The 12,895-nt window shown below is 54.4% G+C and overlaps 1 long non-coding RNA gene across 2 annotated transcripts; it reads right to left on the bottom strand.

Moving 5' to 3' along the window:
• Positions 1-2,325: 2,325 nt before the first annotated feature.
• Positions 2,326-10,979, bottom strand: LOC142029645 (uncharacterized). Of its 2 annotated transcripts, XR_012649966.1 has the most exons (4): positions 10,913-10,979; positions 9,855-10,389; positions 6,843-6,901; positions 2,326-4,331 (listed from the first exon to the last, which is right to left on the bottom strand). It is a non-coding gene; the product is annotated as an uncharacterized LOC142029645 (long non-coding RNA). The 2 variants fall into 2 exon arrangements; XR_012649967.1 differs by lacking the exon at positions 6,843-6,901.
• Between the last annotated feature and the right edge of the window lie 1,916 nt (positions 10,980-12,895).

Consider the following 12,895-nt stretch of genomic DNA (forward strand, 5'->3'; position numbering starts at 1 on the left):
AACGGGTACACAATAGTGAGGAAAGAATTAAAAAACACTGATACACAGCTTGATACTAGTAGACATAGAAGGAAAATTTAAGAAGTGATTGGGTACAAGACAAAAAAAAAAATTAAAATAGCCACAGTGAACTAAAACTGAGAAATATGAAGGAAATTTAAAAGTGACACAGGGGCACAGGACAGAGAGGAAAAAAATAAAGACAGTGAACTGGATAAAAGTAGACCTAGAAAGCAAATTTTCAAAGCAACAGGGTACACAACAGACAGGAAATAATTAAAAAATAGCAATAGGCAGCTTCATAAAAGTAGATGTAGCATCGTGGTTTAACCTGGCTGGCAACTAAGTACCATACAGCTGCTCACTTACTCCCCCACAGTGGGATAGGGGGAGAATCGGGAGGGTAAATGTGAGAAACTCATGGGTTGATATAAAAAGTTTAATAATTAAAAAAATTTTTTTAAAAAAAGTTGTAAGAGAAAAAAAAAAAACAAACAGCAAATGAAAACAATTGCTTACCACCAACTGACCGATGCCCAGCCAGTCTCAGGCAACTGGGTACAGGGCAGAGAGGGAGGAATTAAAATATAGGGTCAGGGAGACAGAAAGGGGAAGACATAGAAATTAAATTTTAAAAGTAATGGGGTACAAGGCAGTGCAGAAAAAAATAAAAAACAGGGAGAAGCAGCTGGTTAGAGAGGGGCATATTAAAAATTTAAAAGGCAACAGGGTACTGGGCAGAGTTGACAGAAGAATAACAAGTTTTGAGGAGCCATACACATAGGTGGGCAGGCAGAGAGGGAGACAGAGGAAGGGAGGCAAGCAGATGTCTAAAGAAGGCAGGCAGAGGTGGGCCAGGATGTAGAGGAGAGGACTTCCGACTCACCACAGCTCCTGGTGCTGGCAGGAGACCTTCACCACCCCAATGCTTCTCTCTCTGCCTCTGCCCCTTCCTCCTCCCCAGTGCCGGCTGCCTGACCCTCACGTACTCAGCAGCACGCAGCAGATGCCTCGATGCTCCTCATCCACAAGGCTTGCTTTGATACACAGTGGCTCACGCATGTAGCCAACAAAGGCCAGGGACAGCTCAGAGGGATCCTTCCTTGCCACAGGGACTGGCCATTCCTTGCTGCAGGCACCTACCAGCCAGTTCCCCTGCCCAGGCAGCCCCTTTTACAGCTGGAGCCCCTTCACACAGCAGGGCCAGCCCCATCCTCAGCCCCATTGGCCACACCTGGGGCCATCCCAGACCCAGCTGGAGCCCATCAGGAACAGGGGCCATTGCCAAAGCCCCACAGCACATCATCCCTGCCCCTGCACCTACCCACATCCAGGGAGACAGGAAAAATTTATTCATTAATGCATATAAGAAATCCTGGCAATAAGTTGGCTACAAGGCTCCGTGCCCAAAGGCAGCAGGATGGGGGGATAAAAGGGAAGCGAAAAGCAGGAGGAAGGACAGAGGGACACAGATGTGCAAGACAGGGAGCCAGGAAATTGGATGCTGGGAACAAGAGAGGGACAAAAAGCAGGAAAACCGTGTAGAGAGAGAAGAGCAGAGAGACTGAGCAGAACAGCAGCGGTGGAGATGGAGGAATAAATAATAGGAAGCAGGGGAGAGAAGGGGAAGGGATTGGCAGGACAAGATGATAAAGACAGGACAAGGGACAGGGAAACATTATCAAGTGATACAGGAGAAGAAACAGCAAGAACTAGAAAACAGAAACAGGGAGCCAGGTAGAGAGAAAATTTTCAAAAAGCAACAGCATACAAGAAACATAGGCAAGAACTAACAAATAGGCACAGGGAGATAGAAAGGGGGAGATGTAGAAAGAAAATGTAAGAAATGACAGGGTACAGGACAGAAATGGAAGAGTTAAGAACTAGAGACAGGGAGATGGATAGAGGGAAACATAGAAAATTTTGAAAGCAACAGGGCACAAGAAACACAGGCGAGAAATTAAAATAAGGTCAGGGAGACAAAGAGAGGGAAAAGTAGCAAAAAAATTTTAAAAGCAACTGGGTTTAAGAAACATGCAAGAATTTAAATAGGGATGGAGAGGTAGGAAGTTTCAAAAGTGATGACATACAAGAAACATAGGCAAGATTTTAAAAATAGGGACGGGGAGCCTGATAGAAGGAAACTGTGGTGGGTTGACCTTGCCTGGCTGACGAGTGTCCACTAAGCCACTCTATAATGATAGCCACTCCTCCTCAACAAGACAGGAGGGTAGAAAATACAAAAGAAAAGCTTGTGGGTCTAGATAAGGACAAAGAGATCACTCACCAATTACTGTCACAGGCAAAACAGACTCAACTTGGGGAAATTAATTTATTGTCAATCAAAATCAAAGTAAAATAATGAGAAATATGAACAAATCTGAAAAACATCTTCCCCCCACCCCTCTCTTTTTTTTCTGGGCTCATTTTCACTCCTGACTTCTCTACCTCCTACCGAGCAGCACAGGAGGAGAGGGAGCGGGGGGTTGCAGTCAGTTCATCACAAGCTGTCTCTGCTGCTCCTTCCTTCTTCGTGTTCTTCTTCTGTTCCAGTGTGGTGTCACTCCCATGGGGCCGCAGGTCCTGCCAGAAAACCTGCTCCAGTGTGGGCTCCTCTCCACAGTGTCACAGCCTCCCCTTTGGGTGCACCCGCCTGCTCTGGCAAGGGGTCCCCCATCGGCTGCAGGGTGCATATCTGCTCTGCCATGGACCTCCGTGGCCTGCAGGGGGACAGCCTGTGTCACCATGGTCTTCACTGCAGGCTGCAGGGGAATCTGCTTTAGGACCTGGATCACCTCCTCCTTTTCCTTCTTCACCGACTGTGGTGTCTGCAGGACTGACAGCTTCTGCACAGCATTTTTTTAGCCCTTTTAAAATATCACAGAGGTGCTACCAGCGTTGCTGGTTGGCTCAGCTTTGACCAGTAGCAGCTCCATCTTGGAGCTGGAACTGGCTGTGCCCAACATGGGGACAAGTCCTGGTGTCTTCTCACAGAACCCACCCCTGCAGCCCTTGCCCACTCCCCTGCCCCAGCTTGCCACACAAACTCACTACAGCAGTGATCGGCTACAGGGCAAAGAGGGGGGATTGAAAAGTAGGAAAAGGGAGACAGAGAGAGACGGCGGGGGGCTGGGGGGGATAGCAATGGGCTACAGGACAGAGAGGAGGAACTAATAAAAAGGGAGAGGACACCAGACAGAGAGATGGAGAAAAACAAATATTAGTGATGAGCCATAGGGCAGAAGAAAGAATTAAAAAGGGGGACAGTGAGGTAGATGAGAGAGACTGAGAAATATCAAAACCACTGATGATCTAAAGGGGAGAGAGAGGGGAAATAAAGAATAGGGACAGGGAACCAGACAGAGAGAGAAAAATAAAGACAAAAGTGGGCTATGGGACAGTGAGGGAAGAAGTTAAAACATAGGGACAGGGACCTGGAACAAGAGAATCTAAGAAAGTAAAAGTGTATCCAGAATACAGGGCAGAGAAAGGAATTTAAAAATAGAGACACAGCATCAGACAGGTGAGAGCGGCGGGGATTGTGAAGGGCTAAAGGGCAGACAGGGAGGAATTAACAAGATTGGCATAAGAAGACAGACGGATAGATGGAGAAAGACAAAGTAGTGATGGGCTGCAGGGCAGAAACAGAGGATAAAAAAGAGGGATGGGACAGGTCAGAAGTGCAGAGAGAAAAAGAAAACAGAAAGGCAGAACAACAGAGAAAAAGGGGGACTTAGAAAACAAGAGAGGGAGAGGTACAGGAAGAAAAAACAAAAAAATTAAAGCAGTGAGTGAAAGAGGTGAGGGCAGGGAGGGACTGGGATGCAGAAGAGGGGTAACACAGCCCCAGGGGTCCAGGACTCACTGTACCTCCCGCTCTTGGAGCTGCTGAGAGAATCTGACAGTTCACACATGTCTGTCTCTCTCTCCCTCTCCCTTCCTCCTCTGTAGCTGCAGTCACTTGACTGTCATCCACCCAAGAGAATAGATTGGTGCCTTACAGCTCTTACAATATGAGGCTTCCTAGAAACACAGCCTCACATGCACACACACACACTACATGACTGTACTGTGGTTTTGGTTACACATACAGACCCTGCCGTGCACACTGGTGATCGGATCTGCTGAGGACTACACTAAGAAGGATCCATCCTCACCTGGAGAGGCAGGCTATCTCCTGTCTGCAGCTGCTGGCTGGATCCTCTTTATTTTGCTCTTCAAATAAAAAATATTCTTCAAATGCAGACCACTATGGAATCTTTCCACCTGTCTCGTACTGTCACAGCAGAAGAAAGGGCAACCATGGCGAAACGGTGCCAGCTGGCACCCAGCTGAGAGAAGAAAAAAAAACATTAGCACAAAGCTGCCCTTTTTTTTTTTTGTGAAGGTTTGTGAAGACAGTACGACTGAGCGGAGGAAAAACTATTTTTGCGTCATCTTCGGTACAGCTGTTGACGCAGGCCACTAGAGCTTTTGCATTTTTCAGACAACCGTGCCTTTTTTTTTTCCCCTTTCTTTTTTGACTCATCGGCAACTTCACTTTCACTAGAACTCACTTTCCTAGATACACGCAGGTGACAGACATAGAGACCTACCTACATTTTCTCAAGCCTTAGTATAGCCGAGGCTTCATCACCCTATACGTCCCAAGTTGAGTATTTTTGCTAAAGAGCACAGCAACACATCTGTCCTTGTGAACTGCCTCGTTGCAAAAAAGGAATCACTTTTTCCAGGCCGTTGCTCCGAACGGGCAAGATCTTTTAAAACCGCAGCTGTGCCACCAAACCCGCTCAGGGTCCCTCCTAGCTTTTGACCGCCCTGAGATTTAACAGGCACACGCTCCATTCCATCTTCCAACAGCAAAAATACGCTAACGCTCTCGGACCCAGAGCGCGACCCTACGGATGTCCACGCACACAGCCTGCCGTTTTGATGAGGAGCCACCCAGCATCCCTGCGAGCACAGCTGCACGCGCCAGATCGGTTTCCCCTACGCCGCGAGTTACCGGTTTCGGTGAACGTAGTTTCTGACGCTTTAAACCGAAAACCGTATCTCGACACTTCGCCACAGCAGAAACGACCCATCGCTAGGACGCTACAAAAACGCAGTAACACCAATTGCAAACCCACAGCAGCAACAGCTCCAGAAATATTTACACCAGGAACAAGGGAGAAAAATAAAACAGCTTCATCTCACGCACAGGGGAGCGGCAGGCAGAGAAAAGGGTCGGCATTCTGAGCCCTTACAGAAAACGGGCATTCTCCTTCCGTTCCTCAGCCCGTCCGTGAAGGCCTAAATACCGCAACACTACTACGGCAACGTCGAGAGTAGGGAACAGCAGCCCTGCCGCCGGACTTGCCGCTGACCCGTGCTATTTACGTAGCAGGACGCGTAAGCAGAGGGACGCGTTTTGCCACACGCAGCCCTGAACCTCCTGAAAATTTACGTTTACCAACAAAAGCCATTTGGAACATATTGCCAAACAACATTCGGCAAGAAAGCTTTGATGCGTTTGACACACGCAAGTTTTTGGTCACTTGCTATTTGCTTCCTGTTGCTGCTGCTGTCCTTCCTTCAGAAATTCTACTCGTCACCAAGTTACTCACTGCTGGTTCAAGCATTTGCCTTCCTGGTATTACCAGCACATTCACAGAGGCAAGTAACTTAATTGCTCTTCTACAATTATCCAAACGACAATTACAGCCATGAAAGAGAAGGAGAGGTCAGGCAGCAGAAGAGCTCTGCAGGCTGGCACCAGTCAATATTGCACTCTCTAAAAACAAACAACAACAAAACAAAACTGTGACCCTGTATCCTTCTTTTTTTTCTTTTTTTTTCCCCTTCTTCTTTCAGAGCTCATCCCTGCCTCAGCATTTTGTCTTGTCAGAGCACGAAGCGCAGGTGATCCGTACCCTGACGACTTCTGCGTGTGATGAATGCCTGTTCAGAAATAGTCCAGATCTGCAAGACTGGTGTCATTTCTATGGTTTTAATCATCATAACTCACATTTTATTTACTCACGCATTTGTGAGGAAACTAATTAACTCTTAGACACTGCCTCTCCTTTTTTGGGGGGGGGGGGGCGTGGGGTGGAAATGTGTTAGAGACTGAAAAACATTACGATTCAGAGCTCCCAACCACGAGGGAGCAGTGGAGAAATCAATGAAAGCAAAGACCAACAGCAGCAACATCAACTGGAAGTTGGCTTTCATTCCGATCACGTACTTAAGTGACTCTCCAAGTCTATGCCTCGGTCCTAGGAATGACTAGTCCCTTTTTGGAAGGACAAACTTTTTCACTTAAAAGTCCTAGACTGAAGACTCCGCTGAACGGAATGGGGATTGTCCCACGGGACAACATGCCGTCAACACTCTTAATGGGGAAGGAAAAAAAAAAACCCAAATAAAAATCAAGTTTAAGTACCAGTTCACATCACGTTTCACTCATTACATTTCTACTGGCATCTAGGTGCTCAAAAACGAACTACAGGGACACCACGTATTCCTAAAAATTCAGTTATACATAAAAAAATAAAAGGCTATTTCCAACTTGCCCATAAAAATCAGTATGAACAGAGAGGAGAGAAACACTCGACCCTGAAGAAGCTAACAGGCAGCTCTGAATTTACCAGACAGGAAATTTCATTCTTTCCCCTGAAACAAAAACACATCAAGGGACCAGTTCAGGAACAGGGCGCGATCTGTTAACAGCAATTTTTCCATCGTCTTTTCTGCACTGGCAGCAAATTTGCCTTCCCCGTGGGTTTAACGTGGAGCATCTGTAGTGCCCTCAAACTCGCAAGTGTTTCTCTCCGCCCCCCCAGCCCGATACGTGCGATTACCTGAGCAGCAAGCGGAATTAACCACGCAGGATTTTCTTCGTGCAACGCGGAAGGTGACACTGGGAGGAGACAAAGAAATGAACCTGCTTGTCACACCCAGCCAATGGTGAAAAGACAGGGGAGGATTCTGCCGGAAGGGCTCTGCACCCCAGGAGCTCCCGCCGGCCGGTTTCTCTCCCCTTTACCCGGTACCGAGGGGATGACGACACCTCGCCCGCGTCCCCTCGCGGGGGGGGGGGGCTGCCCCAGGTGAGCCGGGGGATCCCCACCTCGCTTCTGCCCGCGGGAACGGACCGGGAGAGACACTCCACGCAGAGAGAGGAGCGTGGCGTGGATTGCATGCCCGAGGGAAGAGGCCGGGCTCCCTGCTGGCAGAAGGACAACTCGCCTCCCTGCTGCTCGGAGCTGCTTGCTGCGGACAGCCCTGCCTGCGCCCGGCCGCTCTTCCGCCGTGCTGGGAGCGCAGTCCAGCCGGCGGATGCTCCAGCGAAAAGACGCTCCAGCTAATCGCGCCTCCTGCTCGTTACAGCTGCAGGTACTTTTGCCTCTGGCTAACGCACGCTCCAGACAGCGGACGCCCCGCCTCGTTCCAGCTCCCGCTTGCTACAGTTCTGGCTCCTTGAAGCCCCAGCTCCGCACTGAAGCTCCGGCTGATTTCAGCTGCTTCTCCTTACAAGCTCCAGCTATGTGCAACGGTCTGGGCTTTCCATAAGGTTATCTATCCACTGCTGTCAAAACTGGAGCATTAGGATTAAACATCAGAGTTACACGCCAAGTAAATATCCGTTAGTTTGGGCGATTAATTACTTAACGACTATTCTGAGCGGCGCAGAAAGAAGAGCTGGACTCAAAGAGGGCACGTGGGGTCTGAAAAGCACCTTTCCCCCCCACAGACCATCACAGATGTTGAGTTCGGCCTGCTGCGTGCCGGCCTCCCGAACTTCGGCGTCCGACACAACCAGACCCCCATCTCCGGGGAGGGACCACGCACCCTGCCTGCCCCCCGCTTCCCCCCGCAGCCCCCAACACCCTCCCACCCGCCTGCAAAACCAGCCAAGCCGGCTCCCGCTTTTGGCCCCCACACCACCTGACTCGGGGCCCATTTGGGAGCCAAAAAACCCGGCTGCTGAGCCTGTTCTCAAGGCCCAAACACGCAGGGCCGGACCTCTGTTTCTGGGCCCAAAGCCGCGCAGCTCGGTCTGTTTCCGAGCCCCCAAATCAGCTACGCGAGCCTGTTGTCAAGCCCCAGGAACAGAAAACTTGTTCTCCATTTCTGACCCTGCAGTGCCCACGGGCGACGCCGAGCGTAGCCACCCCACAGCCCTGCACCCCCGGGGCCCCACACGTAGTTTCGGGGAGTGCTCGGGACCTGCGGAGGGCCCGGCCCCACACCTCCGCGGGGCAGCCCCAGCACAGGCAGGGCGTCGCTTCACGATTGCCGTTTCAGGCTTTATTTCCCCGCCACCAGCGGCACGGCCAGGCCCCCACCCCAACCCCCCCAGCCGAAGCACCCCCACGGGTAGCCGGGCCCAGCCACCCGGAAAACAAGAAAACCAAAGAGGGAACAACAAGACAGAGACCGTGGGGAAAGGCAAGGAGAAGGACACAGAAACAGAGAGAGCGCGGGAGGGATAGGGAGCAGGACAGAGAGATGGAGCAAGAAAGGAAAAAAGGACGGGAGGCAGAACCAAGGGAAAGAGAGACAAGGACGGGGAGCAGGACAAAGGGACGGAAGAGGGAAAAAAAAATAGCAACGGGCTGCAGGACAGAGATGAAGGGATTCAATAGACACAGGGAGCATGACAGAAGGACAGAGAGGAGACAGACAAAAGGGACAACGAGCAGGCCAGCATCGGAGGGGAAAAAAACAACTGCGATGGGCAGTGGGAGAGAGATATGGAAAAAAGAAAAAAGTACTGAGGAACAGAAAAAAGAAAGAAGCGACAGCTAGCTGGACAGGGGGACACAGTTAGAAAGGGCGGGAGAGGGAACGGGGCAGAGAAAGACAGACAGAAAAGGTAGCGAAAGAAAGCAAAGCAGAGGGACAGCAAACAGGGCGGGGAGGGAAGGGACAGGGATCTGGACAGAGATGGAGAAATAAGCAGCAGGGACAGAGAAAAAGAGACAGAAAGAGGGACAGGGAACATGGCAGAGAAGGAAAAATCAGGACAGCGGCAGGACGGAGATCAAAAACTGGGACGGTCCTCAGGACAGAGAGGAATACGAATACGAGCAGGGAGCGGGCCAAAGGGATACAGCGAGAAACGACGGGACAGGAAGCAAGACAGCGCGACAGACAAGAACAATGACAACGAGAGAGAGAGAGCGCGCGCGTGAGAAGCACAGGGGGTTGGGGAATTTAGAAAGAGAGGTATCAGGAGCCCTGCAGAGAGAGGGAGGGTGAATAAAAAAGGGGCAGGAAGCAGCACCAAGGGTCACAGAGAGTGAGAGATGAACAGGAAGGAGGACGGGGACAGCGAGATCCAGAATGACAAAAATAAACAGCAACGGCGAGCAAGACAAAGGGATAGAGAGAGAAACAGAAAGTAGGAAGAAGAGAGATAGGAAGGCAGGGACACAGAGCGGCACGTACAGGTGCAGAGAGGAAAAGAACACTAGGGGAACAGGCCAGAGAAATTGGGAGGCGGGGAAAGAGGCGGATGCAGATCAGGACAAGGAGATGGAAAAGGAAAAAACAGCGACTGGCTGCAGGACAAAGACGGGGCGGGGGGGGGGCGGGGAGAGGGAGCAGGACAAGAACGCAGAGAGAAAAAGAAAGGGGGGCAGTCGAAGGAAAGAGGGGGGGGGGGGGGGAGGAAGAGGGAGCCGGACAAGAGAATAGACAGAAGAGGAGAGGTACAGGGAAGCAAAATAAAAATAATAAAAAACAAACAAACAAAAAAACCAAACGTCACAGCAGCAAGAGAAAGCGAAGGGGTCAGCAGAGGGGGAGGGAGGGAGGGACCGGGAGGCACAAGAGGAGCAACAGGGCCCCGGAGGCCCAGGACTCACCACAGCTCTCGCTCTTGGAGCTGCCAGGAGACCTTGCCAGTTCAGACGCTTCCTTCTCCTTCTCTCCTCCCTTCCTCTTCTGTAACTCCAGTCGCTTGACTCTCCTCCACATAACGGAACACGCGAGCGTCTCGCGGCTCTTACGAGATGAGGCCTCCTAGACACGTAGCCTCGCTCGCTCGCTCACTACGTGGCCGTACCGCGCTGCTGGTCATGCATACAGACCCTGGCGGCCTGACCTGCTGCGGACTACGAGGAGGGATCCTCCCACACCCAGAGAGGCAGGCTCTCTCTTGCCTGCAGCGGGAGGCAGCTGCCAGCCAGATGGCCTTCCGTTTCTTCTTCTTTACTTTTCTGTGGCCTCTCCAGCTTCAGCAGCTCCCGTCCACAGCCAGTAAGCGCTCCGCCTGTCCCTCTGTGCTCCCGCGCCGCGAGGAGAGGGAGGCCAGGCAGAGACAGCCCACGCGAGCCTGAGGCTGCTGCAGTCAACGGCATCCCCGGGGACGAACGGACAACCGCACTCACAGCGTGGCCTCTGGGAGAGGGAAAGAGGCAGCAGTGACCGTTATTACTGTAGCTCGACCCTGGCCGGAGCCCCTCCTTCCGCAGGGGCTTCCGCAGACGCCGCTCGTTCCCCGCGCCGCTGCTAACGGCACCCACGTTCAGGGAGACTCGAGAACATCGGAGGGCCAGCTTGCTGCCCTCACGACAGGGCTCGGGGGCTGCCTGCGGCTACAGCACAGGCTTCAGGGGAGGGGCTGGAGCTGGGGGCAGCCGCACGGGCCGAGCGGGGCCGGGGGAAGGCGCCGGGGGAGCTCCGGCGACTCGGGGAGGCGCCCGCCGGCCGCGCCTGGGGGGTGCCCGCCTCCGTCCCCTCTTCCCTTCTATCGGCTCTCGGGGAACTGCCCGGCACTGCCCTGGCCCGGCTCGCCTCCGGCGGACCGGGAGCCTGCCGCGGTGGCCGCTTCGCAGCTTCCCGTCCCGCCAGCGCCCGGCGGCCAGCGGGCAGGAGGCACCCCCCCGCCCTCGCCCCCGCCGGAGGGGATCGCTCGCCTCACCCGCGGTCCCGGCGCTCGCCCGCTGCCGCCCAGACCCGCGCCCTGCGCGCCACCACGCTGCTCCCGGACACCGCGCATGCGCCAGAGGGGCCGCAGCCGACGAGCGAACGCCGGGCTGCCCCACGCGCAGGACGGCGCATGCGCCCGGGACGCGCGTCCGCACGGCTGGTCGGGGAGCGGGTGCAGCGGGAAGCCCGCGGAAAACCACACGAAACCGGCAACGCTCCTGCGTCTGACCTGGTCGGACTCCGGGGGCCGCGGCGGCAGCAAGGACTACGCCGCGCCCGAGAGCCACGCTGCCGCCCGGCCGCCGAGTCCGCGAAAACTACAGCTCCCGGCATGCCCCGGGAGGCAGCCTGCCCTGCTGCCTGACCCCGAGGGGAAGCCGCTTCCGTTTCCGCCCACCCCCACGCCGGCGCAGCCGCAGTTCCCGCCGAGCCCCCAGCGCCGCTCCGGGCAGCTCCGCCGCGCTTTCGCCGCCCGGCTCCGGCACGGCGCGGCGCCGCTGCCGCTCCGTGCGTCCCACACGGACCCCGCCATCCTCCTCGGGGCTTTACCCGGGACCCACCGGGCGATTGCGCAGCCCTGCCGCGGGGCCCGGTGCTGGCGGGGCCCCTGTGAGCCCCCAGGCCCCCCCCGGCCTCGGCACAGGCAGCCCCCGCCTAGGAGGATTCGCGGTCCGAGGGGCGCCCGGCCCCGCTCACTTTCTCCCGAGGGGCAGCCGCAGCACGGCCACCTCTCCGCTCCTGCCTGGACTCCCACCAGCCCCACCCCAGCCCGGCCCCTCGCCATCAGCTTCAGTGCCCGCACCTGCGGCTCCTCCAGCCCCGGCCCGCAGCTGGAGCCCAGCGGGAACAGGGGGGGCATGGCTCGACCCCCCCAGCGCCTCACCACCTCCTCCTCCCCTGGGCTCCCTCACGGCCCCTCCACTCGTGCAAAGGGAGCGCAAACGCAGCCCGGAGGGCAAAGGGGACGGGCGGCCAGCGTTTATTCAGTCAGTCGCGTGCCTATCGAGTCCCGCCAGCGAGTCTGCTCCGGGGCTCGGGGCCCCCCCCGACGCCCCCCCTGCCCCTCGGACACCTCGGCAGTCGGTCCCAGAGCCACGTTGTCGGTCCGTCGGGGCACGGTCGGTTGGCTGGCTCCTGGAGCAATGGACTGCTGGGCAGCGGTGAAGGCTGCCAAAAACGAGGAGCAGGACACTAGAAGAGAGAAGAAAAGCAGCAGCTGGCTGGACAGCGGGGGTGTAGCGAGAAAGCACGAGGCGGGGAACGGGACAGCAAGAGAAAGATAGAAAAGACAGGGACAAGAAAAAGGATAGAGGTACAGCAAGGCAGGGGAGGAAGGGTGCAGGACAGAGATGGAGAAAGAAGGAGCAGGAACAGAGGAAGAGGCAGAAAGAGGGAGTGGAAGCAGGACAAAGGAAAATAAGGACAGGGAGCAGGCTGGACATAAAAAAAGCTGGGATGGACAGCATAACAGAGAAGGATTAAAAAAGAACGGGCAGGGAGCGGGACAGAGGGATACAGTGAGAAATGATGGCACAGGCAGCAGGACAGAGCAACAGAGAATAAAAAAAGAGGGAGCGTGAGAGAAACGGGGGGGAGAAGGACAGAAGGACAAAGCAACAGAGCAAAAGAGGGTCAGGGAACAGGACACTGAGACGGAATGAGAAAAAGAGGGGCAGCAAGCAGGACAGAGCGGTAGAGACACAAGAAGGACAGAGAGATAGAGACAAAGAGGGAGACGAGGGGGAGGAAGACAGTATGGATGGGGGGAGACAGATGGGGCAGGGAGGGATGGAGAAAGAGGGATGGGGAGCAGGACAGAGGGTTATAAACAGAAAAGTAAGACAAGGACTGAGGAGCAGACAGAAAGGTACAGGGAAACTCACTGCAGCTACCTCTCAGCGCTGGCCGGAGAATTTTACAGTTCAGTCAGTGCTCTCTTTTTCTCGCCCATCTGCTTCTGTAGCTCCATTCACTT

The sequence above is a fragment of the Buteo buteo genome, chromosome 4 (assembly GCF_964188355.1).
Source record: "Buteo buteo chromosome 4, bButBut1.hap1.1, whole genome shotgun sequence".
Classification (NCBI taxonomy): Eukaryota; Metazoa; Chordata; class Aves; order Accipitriformes; family Accipitridae; genus Buteo; species Buteo buteo.